The 15,949-nt window shown below is 53.6% G+C and overlaps 1 protein-coding gene and 1 long non-coding RNA gene across 5 annotated transcripts in view; one reads left to right on the top strand and one right to left on the bottom strand.

Moving 5' to 3' along the window:
* Positions 1-9,826, bottom strand: part of KLHL24 (kelch like family member 24) — a 30,025-nt gene extending 20,199 nt beyond the window's left edge. The window contains exons 1-2 of one of the 4 annotated variants that reach the window (XM_055723443.1): positions 2,617-2,785; positions 399-524 (exon numbers count right to left, since the gene is read on the bottom strand). The gene's annotated coding sequence lies outside the window, so the exon portion shown is untranslated. Of the gene's footprint in view, positions 1-398; positions 525-642; positions 1,343-2,616; positions 2,786-9,705 lie in introns of those variants that run through there. The other 3 variants (XM_005441673.4, XM_027808966.2, XM_055723444.1) reach the window with 3 other exon arrangements.
* Positions 7,458-9,589, top strand: LOC114016523 (uncharacterized). Its single transcript, XR_003561011.2, has 2 exons — positions 7,458-9,254; positions 9,484-9,589. It is a non-coding gene; the product is annotated as an uncharacterized LOC114016523 (long non-coding RNA).
* Positions 9,827-15,949: the final 6,123 nt, after the last annotated feature.

Raw genomic sequence — 15,949 nt, 5'->3', positions numbered from 1 at the left:
ACAAGACGTTCCCCAGAAATAATCTGAGAGCCCAATTCAGAAGCCGGTAAATGAGCTCTATAAAAAGTTTGCCCCGACAGCCTCTCCCAGTAAATCCTCCTATGCAAACTACTTTTCAAGTTGCGCTAAACTCCTCCTTCCTCCACAGCAACATCCTCATGGGTTTTACCCCTCTCCCTTCACCCACAGCTCTGGCACCGGCCGGCAGCCTCCTGGAAGAGCTTTTTAGTGCCACTTCTGCGCCACCCAACTCCCCCGGTCCGTTAGCAGAACCGCCAGGAGCAGAGGCACCACGCAGCCAGGGCTGGGGCGAGGCCCTGGGTAAAACCTCGTCATCAGGTGTGCCCCAGCGCTGCCTCCACGGCTGGCTCGCCCTCAGGGGGCAGTTTCAAGAGTACCTGAAGCCGAGCTGGGCTTCTGCTGCTGCCAGCGGAGGTGGCTTCCACCCCGCGCCCGCTGCCGCGTCGCCTCCGCACCCGCACTGGCGCGGCCGGATCGGTGTCCGTGGCCGGATCGGTGTCCGTCTGCGAAGGGAGAAGAGGAGGCGCTGGGATCGCTGCCCCGGGGAAGGGCAGGAGCCCCAGCACTGGGGCACGGCTGAGCCAGCGCGGCAGCTGGCGGGCCAGTCACGCCTGCTATTACCTGGCAGCACATCAGTACCGGCACCCCCGAGGTAACGCGACCAAACTTAGTAAAAGAAATGGTATTTTTGTCCTGCAGCGTGGGAACCGTAACTGGGGTTGGAGCTGTTCGATCTGTGATTTCAGCTCACGCCACCGCAGATGTGCCGCTCTCAGATGGCTGCTTACCGCAAGAGGCAGAGCAGATCTTGCGGAGCAAAACCCCCGGTGCCCCCACTGCAACCCCAGCACGTGCTGCCCTTGTTTTCTTGTGAGAGGAAGGAGGGGGGGAGGGGCATAACCTTTCCCTCCTCCGCAAAACAGAGCATTTGTTTTTCCTTCTTCTATCTTTGTATCATCAGAAAAAAAACAACCAAAAACCAAGAAGTTGTTGGTTTTAAAGGACTTTAAAAAAAAAAATCTGCTTGTTTTACAACAGCAACTGAGCATTTGGATGCCTTCAGGATGAAGTCTTTAAGAAGACTGACTAATAAACAACAGGATCGACAGGAGTTAGTTGCACGCAAGTTTTTTATTCCAATGTAAGACACTGTTTTGATTAAAAAAATATATACTTCGAATGCCAAAACTGAAGAGTAACCAAGCTAATGACACACACAAGAAGCCAACTGTCCTCAGAAATCACCCAGGAAAAACAGGAGCCGATTCGGACACGGCACTGGCGGTTATTGGGTACAAGAAACCAAACCCGAAGCAAGCGGCGCAGGGCGCGCGGGTCCGCAGGGGACTGCGCTGAAGCACCCCCGGGGGGGGGGAAGCAAAAGCGCTGCGCAACAGCGATCGGGGGGTGGGGGTGGGGGGGGGGGTGGGGGGTGGGAAAGAGCCCCCCCCCCCGGGTTTCTCTGCTGTTTTTCTGCACGGCGAGTCTGTTCAAAGAAAAAACAACCAAACACCCGGACACGCCCCCAGCGGCTGCACCCCCGGCTGGTCACCGCAACCGCGCCACGCGCTGAACCCCCAAACCGCCGCGGGGGGCGGGGGGCGCCGCCAGCCGCCCTGAGGGGCCCCGGGGCTCCCCGGCCCGAGCGCCCTGCGGCGCGCACACGGCGCTACGGCACGGCCCGGGGCGGGGAAGGGGGGGCACGGCCAGGGGCGCCCCGGGACCCCCCGCGGCTTCACCCCGCAGCGCCCCGAGGCTGCCCCGCGGTGCTGCGCGCGGGGACCCGGAGCCAGCAAGTGACAGGCAGCAGCACGCGCGGGCAGCGGCGGGGGACAGGGGGCACCGGCACAAAATGGCCGCGTCCGGAGGTACGGGCCGCGAGGGCGCAACCCCGCCGCCTCCCGCGGGCACGGGCCTAAGCCGGCCCCGCGGCCGCCCGCACAGCCCGGCCGCCCCCGCCGCGGTCCGCCCCGCTCCCGCCCCTCCCGCCGCCCGCCGGGCCGGGCCGCCCCGCCCCCCCTGCGGTGACGGGCAGCGCTTGCGCCATGGCGCCGCCCCCCGGCCCGCGGCCGCCGCGCGCACGCGCGCCCTCCAGCTCACCTTCACCCCGGGCCGCCTTAGCGACAGCCCCCCCGCACCCTGCCCAATCCCCGGGCGGTCCCGCGCTGAGGCCCCGCCTCCCCCCGCCCGCCCGCCCAATCAGCGGCCGCTGAGACACCACCCCCGCTACCGCTGCCGCCGCCGCCGCCGGGGGGCACAGAGGGGCGCGGGGGAGACCCGCGTTACGAAACTGCCGCGGGCGCCCCGGGACCCCCCAGCCCAGCCCCGCACCGCCCCGGCCGGGGGCACACACACGCGCAGAGCCGACAGGTCCCGGGGCACCGGCGCTGCCAACGGCCCTGCCCCGCCATCGCCCCGCGCTGCCCGGCAGGGCCGGGACGCGATGCACTGTTCCCGCCGCGGTGCCTAACGGTCCCGGCCGGCCCCGCGCACCGGCCGCCGCCCCGCCGGCACCCCGCGCCCTCCTCCCGGCGCCCCCGGCCCGCCGCGGGGCCCCTCGCCGCCCGCGCCCCCGGCCCGCAGCCCTGCACTCACAGCCGGGAGCGGCCCCGCCGCGCTGCGCCCCGCGGGAGCTGCCGCCGGGGCCGGGCCGGTGGGAGCGGGGCGGCTGGGAGCGGAGCAGGAGCGGAGCGGTGCGGTGCGCTCGGGCCTCGCCGCCGCTGGTCGCGCTGCCAGCGCCGCTCAAAACAAAGGGGCCGGCGGGGCATGTGACCTCGCAGCCACCGCACATGATGTCACCGGCTCCGCGCGGCCCTGGGAGCTGTAGTCCCGCCCGGCCCCGCCCGCTCCCGCCGCTCCGCTCCCTGCCGGCCGCGGGCACCGGGCCCCGCGGCGCGTCTCGCCGCGGTGGGACCGGGGGCGAACGGCCGAGGGAGGCGGAGGGGCCGGGCCAGCCCCCAGCGGCGCTGCGGCCCGGGGGACGCGCGGAGGCCCGGTCCCGGTCGTCCCCCCCGTGAGGCAGCGGGGCCTCGGACGGCACCCTTGGCGAGGGGACCCTTGCCGGCACTCATGGCCGGGGGGCCCTTGCCGCCAGCCCGAGGACCCCCCAACACGAGCCACCTCCCAGACTGACAAGTGCCACAAGTCCCAGTGCACCTCTTCAGCCTACATGACCAAACCGGAGACTGTTACACCCCCAAACCCCATCAAACGAGGGCCTTTCTCTACCTGAGCCCCAGCTTCACCCAATTACCACCCCATTTCCAACCGGCAAAGCTTCCCACTGGTCCCTGTTCCGCAGTGGCCGAAAGGGGAGCCCCCGGAGAAGCCGGGGAGGGCGGCTGGGGGCCGCAGCAGTGGCAGCGGCTCAACTGCAGATAGCAAAGCGGGACCCTGGTGTCATCGCCCTGCAATTTCGAGAGCAGGTCTGAGCCTGTCCTGCAGCCCAGATTCGCTTCATATCCAAAGTATTTGGACACCGGCCCATGCTCCAACACAGGCTGATGGAACATGCCTGGGAGTATGGAAATTTATTTTTGCTCTGCCCTTTAGCATAAGCAAACTTGCAAGTCCCTCATGCAGAGTAGCGAGGCGAGGGCAGGGATGTGCATGCTTAAATTAAGATCATTACCAGGTACTAAACAAGGCTTTATGCAACGTCGTGGAGCTGATGCTGGCAGGTAACTGGCTGCCGCTCGCCTTCCTAGAAGGATGAGTTCTCCCTCCTGCCCCTGAGTGCCCAGGGGAAGGAAGAATTCTTTTATTAGCTGCCACCTACTCTGCTCTCCTATATATTAGGTGTCAATCCCAGGCATAATACATCTTCACCTTTTAGTGAACCTACACGATCTGCTGACCTCGGGATACTCCTCCTCTTGCCTCCCCGGGCAGTGGGTGCCAGCCCTGTGCTCTTCACGGTAGCTGATGGTGCTCCTTGACTGAAACTATTCCAAGAGCAGCACATGCCCAGGGCTCCAGGACCGATCCTCGTCTGGACTCCAGGACCGATCCTCTCTGGAGCAAGCCAGTCTCAGATTTTTGCAGGCTAAATGAGCTCTGCTTTTCCCTGGGGTCAGGTAAACTGCAGCTTTGCAGAACAGTTCGGATTTCTAACTAAAAGGCTACATTTCTGAAAATAGACTGAACATGGCAATTGATTTCGGCATGTAAATTGTTTTCATGAAGATCTTAAACAAATGAAACCTGCAACCGTTTTCCTGCTCAGCTAAAACTCAGAAATGCATAACAGATTTAATTAGAAGTGAGACCATTCGGTCAATTTTTCATCCTCTGGCTGGAAAAAGGACCCCAAACAACAGAAAGCTGAGAGAAAATCAGCAGGCAGCTCACCTCATATAGTACAGTTATGTTGCAATAACTTATTCCACCCACTGAAGATAAAGATTCATAACCCAAAGTCTTACTTGTTACAAAGACATTAAATCTAAAAAGTATATGACTGTAGAAGAATGTTTTGCTTAAAATGGATCTCTTATCTGATATATCCTCTCGTCTGTAACTCTTGGGGTCAATATGACTGTGCAGAGTTCACTTCAGAAAACATCAGCGGGATTAAAGGAATGCGTCATTGGAAGGAAAAAACTGAAAGAGGGTCAAGATACTTCTGAACTGGCTTGAAGGAGCTATCTGGATGGAGTATGTTTACTCCAATAAAACCTGCACGTGGCAAAAATACCTTGTGTGAAGGGGGTAAATGGAGCATTTAAAAGGAAAATACTAATTAAAAACACTCATTGAGCAATCAATTGTTTCATAATGTGCACATGTATGCGTGCAGTCACATCCAGGCACTTCCAGTTCTGAAAGCCACCGTCACCAAGGATGTCTGAAATTAAGGATACCTGAATTGCTACTACATCCTATTGGTCTTCATTCCTCTGCTGGCAGGGGGGTTGGCTGTTCCTGCTCAAGCTGCACCAAGCATTTCTCTCAAAATAAGCAGTTACATGCTGCCTGAGAAGCTGAAGCCAATTATTAAAGATTACTCATTTCTATAAAGCTTTGTTAATACTTTTTTTAACAATGTCAAGTACTTGTAAAACATTTAGGCCAATTTTTTTTGAAGAGGTCAGTGATTTTGCAGATTTTCAAGGCATCTTTGGGGCACCCAAAGGTTAAAGCCTAAAATTAGAAGTCTGCGTGAAAATGTTGGCATGCATCCACCCAACAGTTCATGTGTTTTTCTGGTGGCGTTGCATTTGAACACCACCACCATCCGGCACTTTTCAGACACATTTCCACGACGCACTGTGCCGCCTAAATGGGTCAGTGCATTCCTCCAAATCAAGACTAACTATTTTGGAAAGCGGTGTGCCAGTACACTCCTGAGAATTTTTCTCTGCTGTGAGGAGCGTTGTAGCTGCTGCCTGGATCTTTCTAAAATTAAGCATAACCCAGATGGTTTTCAAGTAAAATGAAGAAATCAACTAAAGAAAGTCCGTGATTTCTTTTAGTAGCTAATTACTGCTAACGGACACTTATCCTACCCAGCCCGGGGAAGGGCTGGGAGCTGAAGGAAGGAAGAGATGCAGGTGAGCCGCGGCAACTGAGAGCAGGAAGCTGCAGGAGAATACGGGGGGAGAGGACAGCCTGTGTGCCACGTCCCTTACCCCGATTGTCCCTTACCCCGATTGTCCCTTACCCTGATCGCTGATCAGAGAGAAGAGCAACATTAACTAGCGAACAACATTAAAAACCCTGAATGCAACGTGGATTTTATCACTGGCTAAAAGACAGAATTTAGACATTTAAGATGAGTGCAGGATAATGACTGACAATTAATAAGCAACATAAGGAACGTTATGAGGAGCTGTGCAAGGAGTGGAGCAGAGATGAAACAAATCCTTCCCAGCACAAGGAGGGGGAACAGGTTCTGGCATTGCTAGACAAAGTTGTAGTGGACAGAAGTCTTCAAAAAGAAAGAGGTGGTGTTGAGTGACAACATCATTGCAGAGCCTGATGCAAGCAGGCACAAAACGTAATGACAGAAGCCATTCAGCAGGATTACAAACAACAGTCAGTACTGAGCAAGGGGAAAGGTGATGTTAAAAATTTGTGAGGAAGAGAAGAGTGAGTTCAGTAACCATTGAGGAACTTGCTTTTTCAGTACACCAGGAAAAAGTGCTAAGGTGCAGTAAGTGAAAAGGAAGAGGTGTATGGAAATAGCATTAAAAAGAAGAGGCTGGATTTCGATGAAAGTACAGCAAAGTCTCTTCGCTTGGTAAAAGACTTCTTAAAGAACTACAGAGAACACACCAAAACTTGCTAAAATCCTCCCCTTGACTTTGAGCAGATTCTCACTATCATCCTCCCGAAAGCCCGGTGGGCCACCCCGACTTGAGCTGCCCTGTGGGATCATCAGCAGGTACGAGCATTCGGGGTGGAAGGCACTTTTCCAGGGCTGGCCCCTTGCAGCCTCTCCCCTTCCCATCACCTGTTGGAAACAGCAGCTACACCAGGGAACGTCCTCTGCCACACAGACTGCTGTGCTGGCGCTTGAACAGCGAAGGGCCCTGGCAAACCAGCACCCCCTCTCCCCAGGCACCTCTTACTCAGGATTTCCATTTTCCCGGCCTCTTGGCTGACTCTGTAGATCCCCCTTCCCTCTGGCCCCGCGTGCTGCGCGTCCCAGCCCTTTGCTCAGGCCGGCAGTGCTTCCCTGGGCGTGCGTCCGCAGTGGCGAGGGGCAGGATGAGTGCGGGCCCTGCCACGGGGAGTGAAACGGGGCACCCTCTGGAGCCCCACGCCATGCCCGATCCGCATGGCTGGTGCTGGGCTGGGTGCTGGGCACTGTCCCACTGCCTGCATGCTCGGGGCTCACTCCTGCTCAGACGTGGGGACACTGGGATCACAGCCGTGGGGACGCTGGGATGACAGAGGGTGTACTTCACTTAGGCACAAAAGCCACCTGGGAAGAACATCAATAACATGTTCGCTAATTCAGCCCTGCAATTAGCATTGCGTAGCCCCCATCCTCACTTGGCCAGCCCATGTTCCTGACCCGTGCAAATCCCCTCTCTTCCCACTCATCCCAGTAGCCGTTCGCTGCTGTCAGCACCTCTAAACAAGGCCAGTGCCAACAGCGCTCCTGTGCAGAAAGTGTGTGTCTCATTTTTCCACCCAGTATCTCCCATTTCCCAAGCCTGGGAGTGTAATTGCAGAGCTGAGAGGAATGAACGTTGCACCACCGCTGCTATAAACACTGAACTATTTCTTTTTAACAGTATTGAGACACATGAAACCAATGCCTAACTAGGGGAGATAAGAGAGTCTGCTGGGGTTTGTCTGGTTCTTCTCTTCAGGGAGAAATAAGAAGCAAAGAAATAAAAATTGTTGGCCACACAGGCGAAGCCTTGGCGGGAGCTGTTCTTGCAGAACAGCACAGACACACATGCAGCCAGTGACCGAGTGAAAGAGCGAGGCAGGTACCTGCAAAAACAGTTCCCCAAGCTGATGTGGCGGAATCGCCACGTTCCCACCCAGCCCTGTAACCTCAAGTCCAACCACAGCCCCACAACCGTTCACGTGAAGTGTTCTCTCACGAGTGCTCTCTCACCGAGTGCTCTCTCACACGTCCCTGTGCCACAGGCCCCCCCTCTCTGCAGCTCCCTGCTGCAGAGCTCCAGCTCTGCCCTTCAGCCGCACTTCAGCTCCCTCCTCAAACCATTTGCCAATGCTGGGACCAAGTGACGGCCAGGAGCATTGCACCTCTTCACCTCCAAGACCTTCAGGTGCTTCACAAGTTAGATAAATCCTTTCTCCAACCCAAGTGACTGTGAAAAGCTTTGTTTGCCAGTGAAGCAGAAAACAAGGCAGGTTTCAAAAAAAACCCTGAACTGGCGTGTGCCTGCCACTCTTCCACCTTTGGGAATCCCACGCTTGCCAAGCTCCCAGTGACCTCCCTGCTCCCAGATCCGTGCCACCAGCTCCTCTGGTGCTGTACACACCCCTCTGGCACCAGGCTGAGGAATTGATCCTAAGTTCACAAGTGGGTTGGCTTGGATGGACACCCTTGCTCGCCCTGACAGTGGCTGGGACACTGAGGTTCCAGCCGCCGTGCAGCCACCCTGCGTGCCGAGGAGGTCCTCGCCTAGTCTACTGCTGCTGCGCCTCCGGGGTGATGCTTGGGCAGATCAGTAGATGACTTTTGCCATCTTATAATTTTGGGTACCCCTTCACTTTGGTCATCAACAAAGCTTCACCAGGTGAAGTTAACCCAGGGAGGGTTAGGTCACCAGGAGCTCCACGATTTCCCCCCAACCCCTGCTTGCAGCCAGACGCGCTGAATGGCACAGCACCAGCTTTCCAAGACACAAGCAGCTGCTTCGCCGTTACTGGCACTGCGGTGCAAAACGGTGTCTCTCCAAGCTGACTGACAGGACTCGGCTCTCAGAGGATGGAGGAATCGTGGGATGCCAGAAGGACAACTGGGAAATCTGTCCTCAAATCCCAGGCTTCCTGCACCCAGCAGAGCAGCACAGAAAAGAGCCCCCCTGCTATCCAGCACCCACCGGTGGGACCCACCAGCCTGGAATTCCCAGCCTGAACGCTGCTGCCTTGTGCAAAAGTCGTGGCTGCCTTGGGCATGGATGCTTGGGGAGGGATGTGGCGGCAGCTGCCGTGCTGATACAGCTGCTCCGGAGTGGCACCCAAAATCCCAGCCTCGATCAACACCCCGGTCGCTCCCTCCTTTGTAAACAAGCTTTTGAGCACCTGCCTGGAGGTCTAAAACGGGACTGTTTCTGAGCCTGAAATACTCCTATGGAAAAGAACTGCGTGTTTCTGTAAGGAAAGGTCTCTGCTCAGTTGAAATTCTAAGCCAGACTAAAGCCACTTCAGATCTCTGGTCCTGGACAAAGCTTTGTCACAGGAAGACAGGAAAGAAAACGGTAGCCAAAGTAATCCCAGGAAAAACACACTAATGAAGGTTTGCAGATTCCAGTGCAGCAGCTAAATCAACACGTTGTTTTGCCAAGAAACCATTGTGAAATCTGCGGTTTCCTCTTTGATCCTAAGCCTACCCTACCCAACCTATTCATAACCAGTATCGGTACACAGAAATGATTGTAAGGCTCACATCGGCTGGTCGGTGAGCTTCTGAGAATAAACAGGTTGTTCCGTCTTGTCACAGCTGGCTACTAGACTTTTCTGGCATACGTCTGCACTGTACTGAACCTTGAAACAAAAATGGAAGGTGTAAAATACTACGTATGGTATGACAGGCTTTCTTGGCCTTTTTTATTAACATGTTTATGTATAGGAGATAACATTTTGTAATCTTAAAAGGGGAGGAGAACTGAAATGAGGAACATGTCATTACTGTAGGCAGGAAGCAATAAAAAGGCAAATGCATGTCTCATTTCTTTAGAAGTTTGCTATATTTATATTTTTTCCTCCCAAAACTACATAAACCTAATAATGCCCATCTTTTTTCTACCACAGAAACACACTAAGAAGAGTATGAAATTCTGAAGCTCCTCTCTCTTTCCCCTGGGCAGATACCATGGAAATGGCATTGGAATATCAAAACTCTTCATTCTCTTTATAATGGGAAAATGTTTTGTTGGTTTTTTTTAAATCAATATTGACTGGCAGAAAAATTAAAGTAGCATTTCTAAAGTCGAAAATTTCTAAAATGAGAAGTGACAAACTTGTAAAAGTTACCTGCTTTCTCAAGTCTAAGGTGACTTTGCTCCCCTCTTTCTCCAATGTCACACCTCCCAAATTTCACACGTAGCTGGACGCGCCTCGGCTCCTGCCCCGACGCTCGGGAACACTTAACGCAGCCACCGCGCTGGGCTCCACCTCCTGGCCCTGATACCAGCCAGCGCAAGTATCTGTCACGCTTTCCAAACCCAAAGCATTGCGCGTTCCTGCGCTCCTCGCCTGGCCTGGCGCAGCTGTCCCAATGCCCTACATTCCAGACAGCTTCCCTGACGGATTGCACAGCCCCGGACCCGACAGCTACTGAGGAGCCCTCACAGCACCTCCCGGGACTCATGGCTGCTGCTCGCCACCAAGGTCTGCAGCAGCGGCAGGCTTTGGGGTATGACAACGCTGCAAGCCAACCGGTGCTTGCGAGCTTCCCCAAGCACGTATTGCCCGCGCTCCCTGCCCTGGGTAAACCACGGCTTACCGGCAGTGTGGCACGGCCAGCATGGGCTCCCTAGCCTGGCTGAGCTGCCTGCTGGCCACCGAGGCTAAAGCCAACGCCAGTCTTGGTGCGTCCAGCCGCAGAGCTTTCGGCCCCACTGGGGTGCCCACCCGCGGGGTGGTCGGTGGGCACCCAGGCGGCACTGGAGGAGCACCCGGGGAGCGGGCTGCAGCCCTCGCTGCCCAGGAGCTGGGGACTGCAGAGCCTGGGGCACGGGTCTCACAGAGCATGGGACCGCCTGGCCTTCATCCCGCAGGAGGAGGAGGGCTTGGGCTAGAACATTGTAATGTGTTTTTCTGGCCACAGCTGCCAGGAAGCTGCTGTATTCCTAGTCGGAAAGTTGTGGCTCTGCTAAGCTAAGATTACTCTGAGCAGCTTAAAAAACAAACAAGCAAACGCACAGGCTCCTCACAGCACAACACCTTCAAATTCAGTACGAAGGCAGTTAAAGCATACTCAGATAATTTCCGTTCCTCATCAGGAAATACTACAACTTTTTCAGCACTTCCTCTTTTCATATTTTAAATCATCACACTTCATGCAATACCTTTATTTGCATAAGAATATTAACTCACCGACGCTGTTTCTAACTTTAGGTCATTCATAATTCAGTTACGTAACAATAACGATTTTTACTACTAGCAATAATTAGCAAAAAGTAAATTTCTACAGCATAATATCTGTTCAGATTAATATTTTTTCACCTGCTTGGCTACTTAGCTAACAATGTGCCAACTTCATTGCTCCACAGGCTGCAGGGAGGTGGGAGCTGTGGAGCAGGGCTCCTCCACGCTCCCCAGCTCCCTGGCTCACACCGTGCAGCGGTAAGATTAAACACCCTTCCTCTATAACTAATGTTGAATTGTCTTGAAAGCTGACGACACTGCCCGAAGACCAGTTTCACACAAGTTTACATTTCTTGCAAAAGCGACAATTAAGACACCCTGCTGAAAAATTGCAAAAGCTCAGGTTTTTAACAGTATTTTAAAACTGGCTGAAACTTCAGCTGCTGTAACAATGACGTGGAACTAGCTGAGTGCTATCATCAATTTTTTAAACTAGCGTTCACGTTCATCAGACGTTTGCCATTCCTCCCACTGTCAAGTTGAGCATCGAAAGGTTAGCTGTGAGCAAAACAAAATAGCTGTGGAGGAAAAAAATAAACTGGAAATCACACAGATGTATGTATTGGCTTTGTACAGAAGAGCATGTGTGGCAGTGTATTAAGTCAAATCGCACTTTGACCAAAAGTTATGTATTTATTTATTGAAAACGTGTAAAATTCTGTTTCTTTCCAGTTTGCTTCTTTCCCCCAGATCGAGCAAGGCTGAGCTGTCAGAAGTCAGCTGCCAGGGAGCAGACTGATTCTGCCCTTCATTAAGTCAGGAAAGGAGAGACAAGAATTAATTACATAAATTTTGGCTTTTGAGTGAAAAACTCATGTTCCAAGACGAGCAATATTTTCCAAAGGCACCCTTATTTTTTGCATAATAAGACACGGTGGTAAATGACCCCACACCAGCCACCAGCAGGAACTATCTCATACTGTGGTCAAAAGAAATGACTGATTCTGTGAGCTGCTGTGTGCACCACACAAAATGCCAACTCCCTCTTGTAAAATGTCCTGCTCCCTTCCCCTGTTACGACCTGTGGCAAAAAAGATTCATTTGGCTTTAGCCTGTTCTGATTGAGCTTCACTTGAACATTTTCTTTTGTTTTGGGTCCATGTGGGTTTCTAGTCCAATAGACCTAATGCTGCAGAGACGGGAACACAGGAGCCCGAGGCCAGTCAGCAGGTGGTGCGGGTACGGAGCACACGGAGCATCGTGTTGGCTTTTCCTCTTACAGTCTTCCCAAGTAACAGGCTGAGAGTCTTTACAACCCGAGAAGAAAATCTGTGCTGCAAACTAGCCAAAGCCCATCACGAGGCTTGTAAGGACCGCACTGATGCTGGGGCCAGCATTTCTAAGCTTCAGGCAGTCCAAAAAGCAAAGCAAAATTTGGTCACAGCTCTGGAGCGTCACTCGGAGTGTGAACTCATCAGTTAGGTATGTGTCCGCAGAACTGGCTGAGATCGACAAGCCTCAGTGAAAAATAGAAGTCAGCATTGCTTTAGACTTCAGTACAATCCGAGACTAGGTTTGTTTCCCATGGGCTGGGGTCACGCTGCCAGCAGTTCACAGGGCCACTTAGCGTATTCTGTGAAAAGACTCAAGAGCTGAAGTTTCAGTCCAGCCGATGTCCCTACCATTAACATCAAGCATGCCCTAAAGCACAGACCTCCACATAATTCACTATAAATGGCAGTTTCCTCCATTTCCCAGCCCTTGCCAAGCAGAACAGCTCTCCTTCATTTCAAGAGCTGCTTTGGTGGTCATGTTTTATCAAGCCGTGGAACAAGGGCCTGAACTATAGTGCAGTTACTTCCCACTGAAGCTGCATTTCTTACCGTGACATGCCGGACGCCAGAGCCTGGCTGCAGTAGCAGATGAAGGTGCAGGAAGAATACAAGATCAAAATCTCACGGAGGACAACAGGCCTCTACTTCTCCTAGCATGGGCCGTGTCCACTTATGGAGATCAAAGGTATAATTTACTTAGAAGAAGAATTATTTGTGCATAAACAGCCATTAACTAATAATACCGAGAAGATGCTTTTAAATTCAAATGGGTGGCATGGCAGCCAGCACTAGACAAGTGACCCAAGCATCTTGTTAGTTACATAAACTGAAGCAGGAGGGAGTCTGATGCTGATGACAGAACCTCTTTGTGAGTAACACTGGCAAAATCTTTTAAAGAGCAATTCAGGACTAAGTTAAAAGAAAATGGGGCACTTCTAGTAGAAACCAACTTGCAAGAATCACATTTCCTTCCCCGTTTGCGTACAACAGGGAATGGAAGTAACTGCCGCTGTTTTGTTTCAAAAACTGATTCTCTTGGTGGGGGGAAAAAAGGAAGCACTTGTCTGTTCGCACGAAAAATCTGTAGTGGTGCAAAATGCTGAGGAAAGAGCACCCTTCTTCCAGGGAGAAGGAAAAGACTGTTCTGAATGGGGAAGGCTGGTTACAGCCCTCATCAGCTCCCATGGCCTGCACCTACTGCATTTCATATGATTCTTACCTTCAGCCCCATCCCTGGGCTTCAGTCCTTCCAGTTTCACTTGGGTGCATCTCATCTTGGGCTATAAGGTCTTAAAATACAGCACTAAGTGATGTCTCAGCTCGTTCTGCCTGCGGCTTTGGGAGTGACCATACTGCACCCCCAGACTGCAATTCAACTTCTTCAAATAGAATAAAGGCTGATTTAAATAGTAGCCTACCTACACCACTCCCTGAAAAGCCTATGAGCAGAGGATCAAAGATTTCTCAAGCTCAGCTGGCCCATCCACACGTCAGGGTTAAGGCTTGCTGACCTCTATAAGTCAATAACACACACGGGAGTAATGTGATTAGGGTGACAACCAGACTTCGAACGCTGAACCCAAATAATCTGGCATTTACAGCCTGGTCAGCTGGGACCTCTCTTTCGTACAAGGTGAAAGCACAGTCTGGAGTCACTCATCTGGATTGTTAGCACAATGCCTGGCCATCCCACTGCCCCTAAGAAAACAAAACATGGAAGCAGCAATTCTTCTAGAAACATCCCAGAGACTTCAAATACAAGCAAAACCAGTCTAAGAGCAAAAGTTGGGAAGATAAGTGCAGCACTAGCAGAGTAACACCGCGATACTCTCAAAAAGGAGGTGCTTTTCAAGAGTGAGCAGGTGAGACAGGTCACCCTCAAAAAGTCACGGCTGGGGGCTGACTTTGACCAACTGCAGCTGCCCAGAGGGAGGGATAGGAGGAGGCTCAAGGAGTAGGTTTTGAAATGGAAGGTGGTGCTGGTTCAGAAAAGGGGTACAACTGTGATAAAACAAAGGTGCCAACTTGCAGTTTATAGAAAATCTGATTCACAAATTCTAGATGTATTTTCAGAAATGAAAATCACATTTGTCTCCCCATAGCTAAAATAAGAACATGCTATGGCTGGATGGCTGCACTCAAAGAGCTGCCGACAGCGGCTCAGTGTCCAAGTGGAGACCAGTGACGAGGGCCGTTCCTCAGGGGTCCGTACTGGGATCGGTGCTATTCAACATCTTTGTCAGCGACACGGACAGCGGGACTGAGGGCACCCTCAGCAAGTTTGCCGATGACACCAAGCTGTGTGGTGCGGTCACACGCTGGAGGGAAGGGATGTCGTCCAGAGGGACCTTCACAGGCTGGAGAGGTGGGTCCGTGTGAACCTTGTGAAGTTCAGCAAGGCCAAGTGCAAGGTCCTACACATGCGTCAGGGCAGCCCCCTGTGTCAATACAGGCCGGGTGGAGAATGGATTGAGAGCAGCCCTGAGGAGAAGGACCTGGGGGTGCTGGGGGACAAGAAGCTCAACGTGACCCGGCAGTGTGCGCCCGCAGCCCAGAAAGCCAACCGCATCCTGGGCTGCATCACAAGAAGCGTGACCGACAGCAGGTCCAGGGAGGGGATTCTCCCCCTCTGCCCCGCTCTTGTGACCCCCACCTGCAGCACTGCGTCCAGCTCTGGGGCCCCAGCAGAAGAAGAACGTGGGCCTGCTGGAACGAGCCCAGAGGAGGCCACGAAGATGATCAGTGGCTGGAGCACCTCTCCTACAGACAGGCTGAGAGAGTTGGGGTTGTTCAGCCCGGAGAAGAGAAGGCTCCGGGGAGACCTTGTAGCAGCCTCCCAGCACCTAAAGGGGCCGACAAGAAAGCTGGGGAGGGGCTTTTGATAAGGGCACGTAGCGACAGGGCAAGGGGGAATGGCTGGAAGCTGAAGGAGGGCACATGGACATTAGATATGAGGAAGAAATTCTCCCCCGTGAGGGCGGCGAGGCGCTGGCCCAGGCTGCCCAGAGCAGCTGTGGGTGCCCCATCCCTGGCAGTGCCCAAGGCCAGGCTGGACGGGGCTGGGAGCAGCCTGGGCTGGTGGGGGTGTCCCTGCCTGTGGCAGGGGGGTGGGACTGGGTGGGCTTTAAGATCCCTTCCGACCCAAACCATTCTGTGGTTCTATGAGTCTATGATTCTATGGTTCTATTTAAAGCTAGTATTTAATGTACTGAAAACACAGACAAAAATCCAGCAACTTTGCAGGCTTGGCAAGGTTATGTCAGGCTTTGCATTGTGCTAGAAAATAACTCATGGTGAGGTGAGCCTCGCTATGTGTGTCCAGCTGTCCAGCTGCAGTCCCCATCTCTGCTTCCACACAAAGGAACTGCCTCTGCATCACGCAGCTGGCTGTAAGCCCCCCAGCAGGGCACTCCGCGTCGTGAGGCTGCTTCTGCGGCGTTTATCTGGTTGCACAGTGGAAGTGATTGCAGTGTTGGGACTTCAGGTAGAACTCAAAAACTTCCCAAGGGTCCTCTTCTGCTGTTGTGTCCTCCTGTTGGAGGCTAGCACCTTTGAACAGGCCACTTCAGATGAACGAATGCTCCCTCCCACAACCATCAGGAAGTGTGTTGAGGTCTGAAGATGTAGCTGTCAATACGTTGCTGGGTGGATTCAGCTTTACTAGTTATCTGCTTGCTCCTAGGCAGCTCTGGTGATGAGTTTTGCAGCATTGGGGGAAGTATAAGGGGGAACAGCCAACAGCAGCCACTTGGTCATGGATCACACATACCTGGAGCAACACCGGTGGTCACAAAATGGACGTGGTCTGGAATAAGAGGAAGAAGACAAACAACAAGGACGTGCCTTGTGGGAGC

This window comes from Falco cherrug, chromosome 11, assembly GCF_023634085.1.
Source record: "Falco cherrug isolate bFalChe1 chromosome 11, bFalChe1.pri, whole genome shotgun sequence".
Lineage (NCBI taxonomy): Eukaryota > Metazoa > Chordata > Aves > Falconiformes > Falconidae > Falco > Falco cherrug.
Note: the sequence above shows the minus strand (reverse complement) of the source record. Positions and strands in the feature narration are given on the sequence as shown.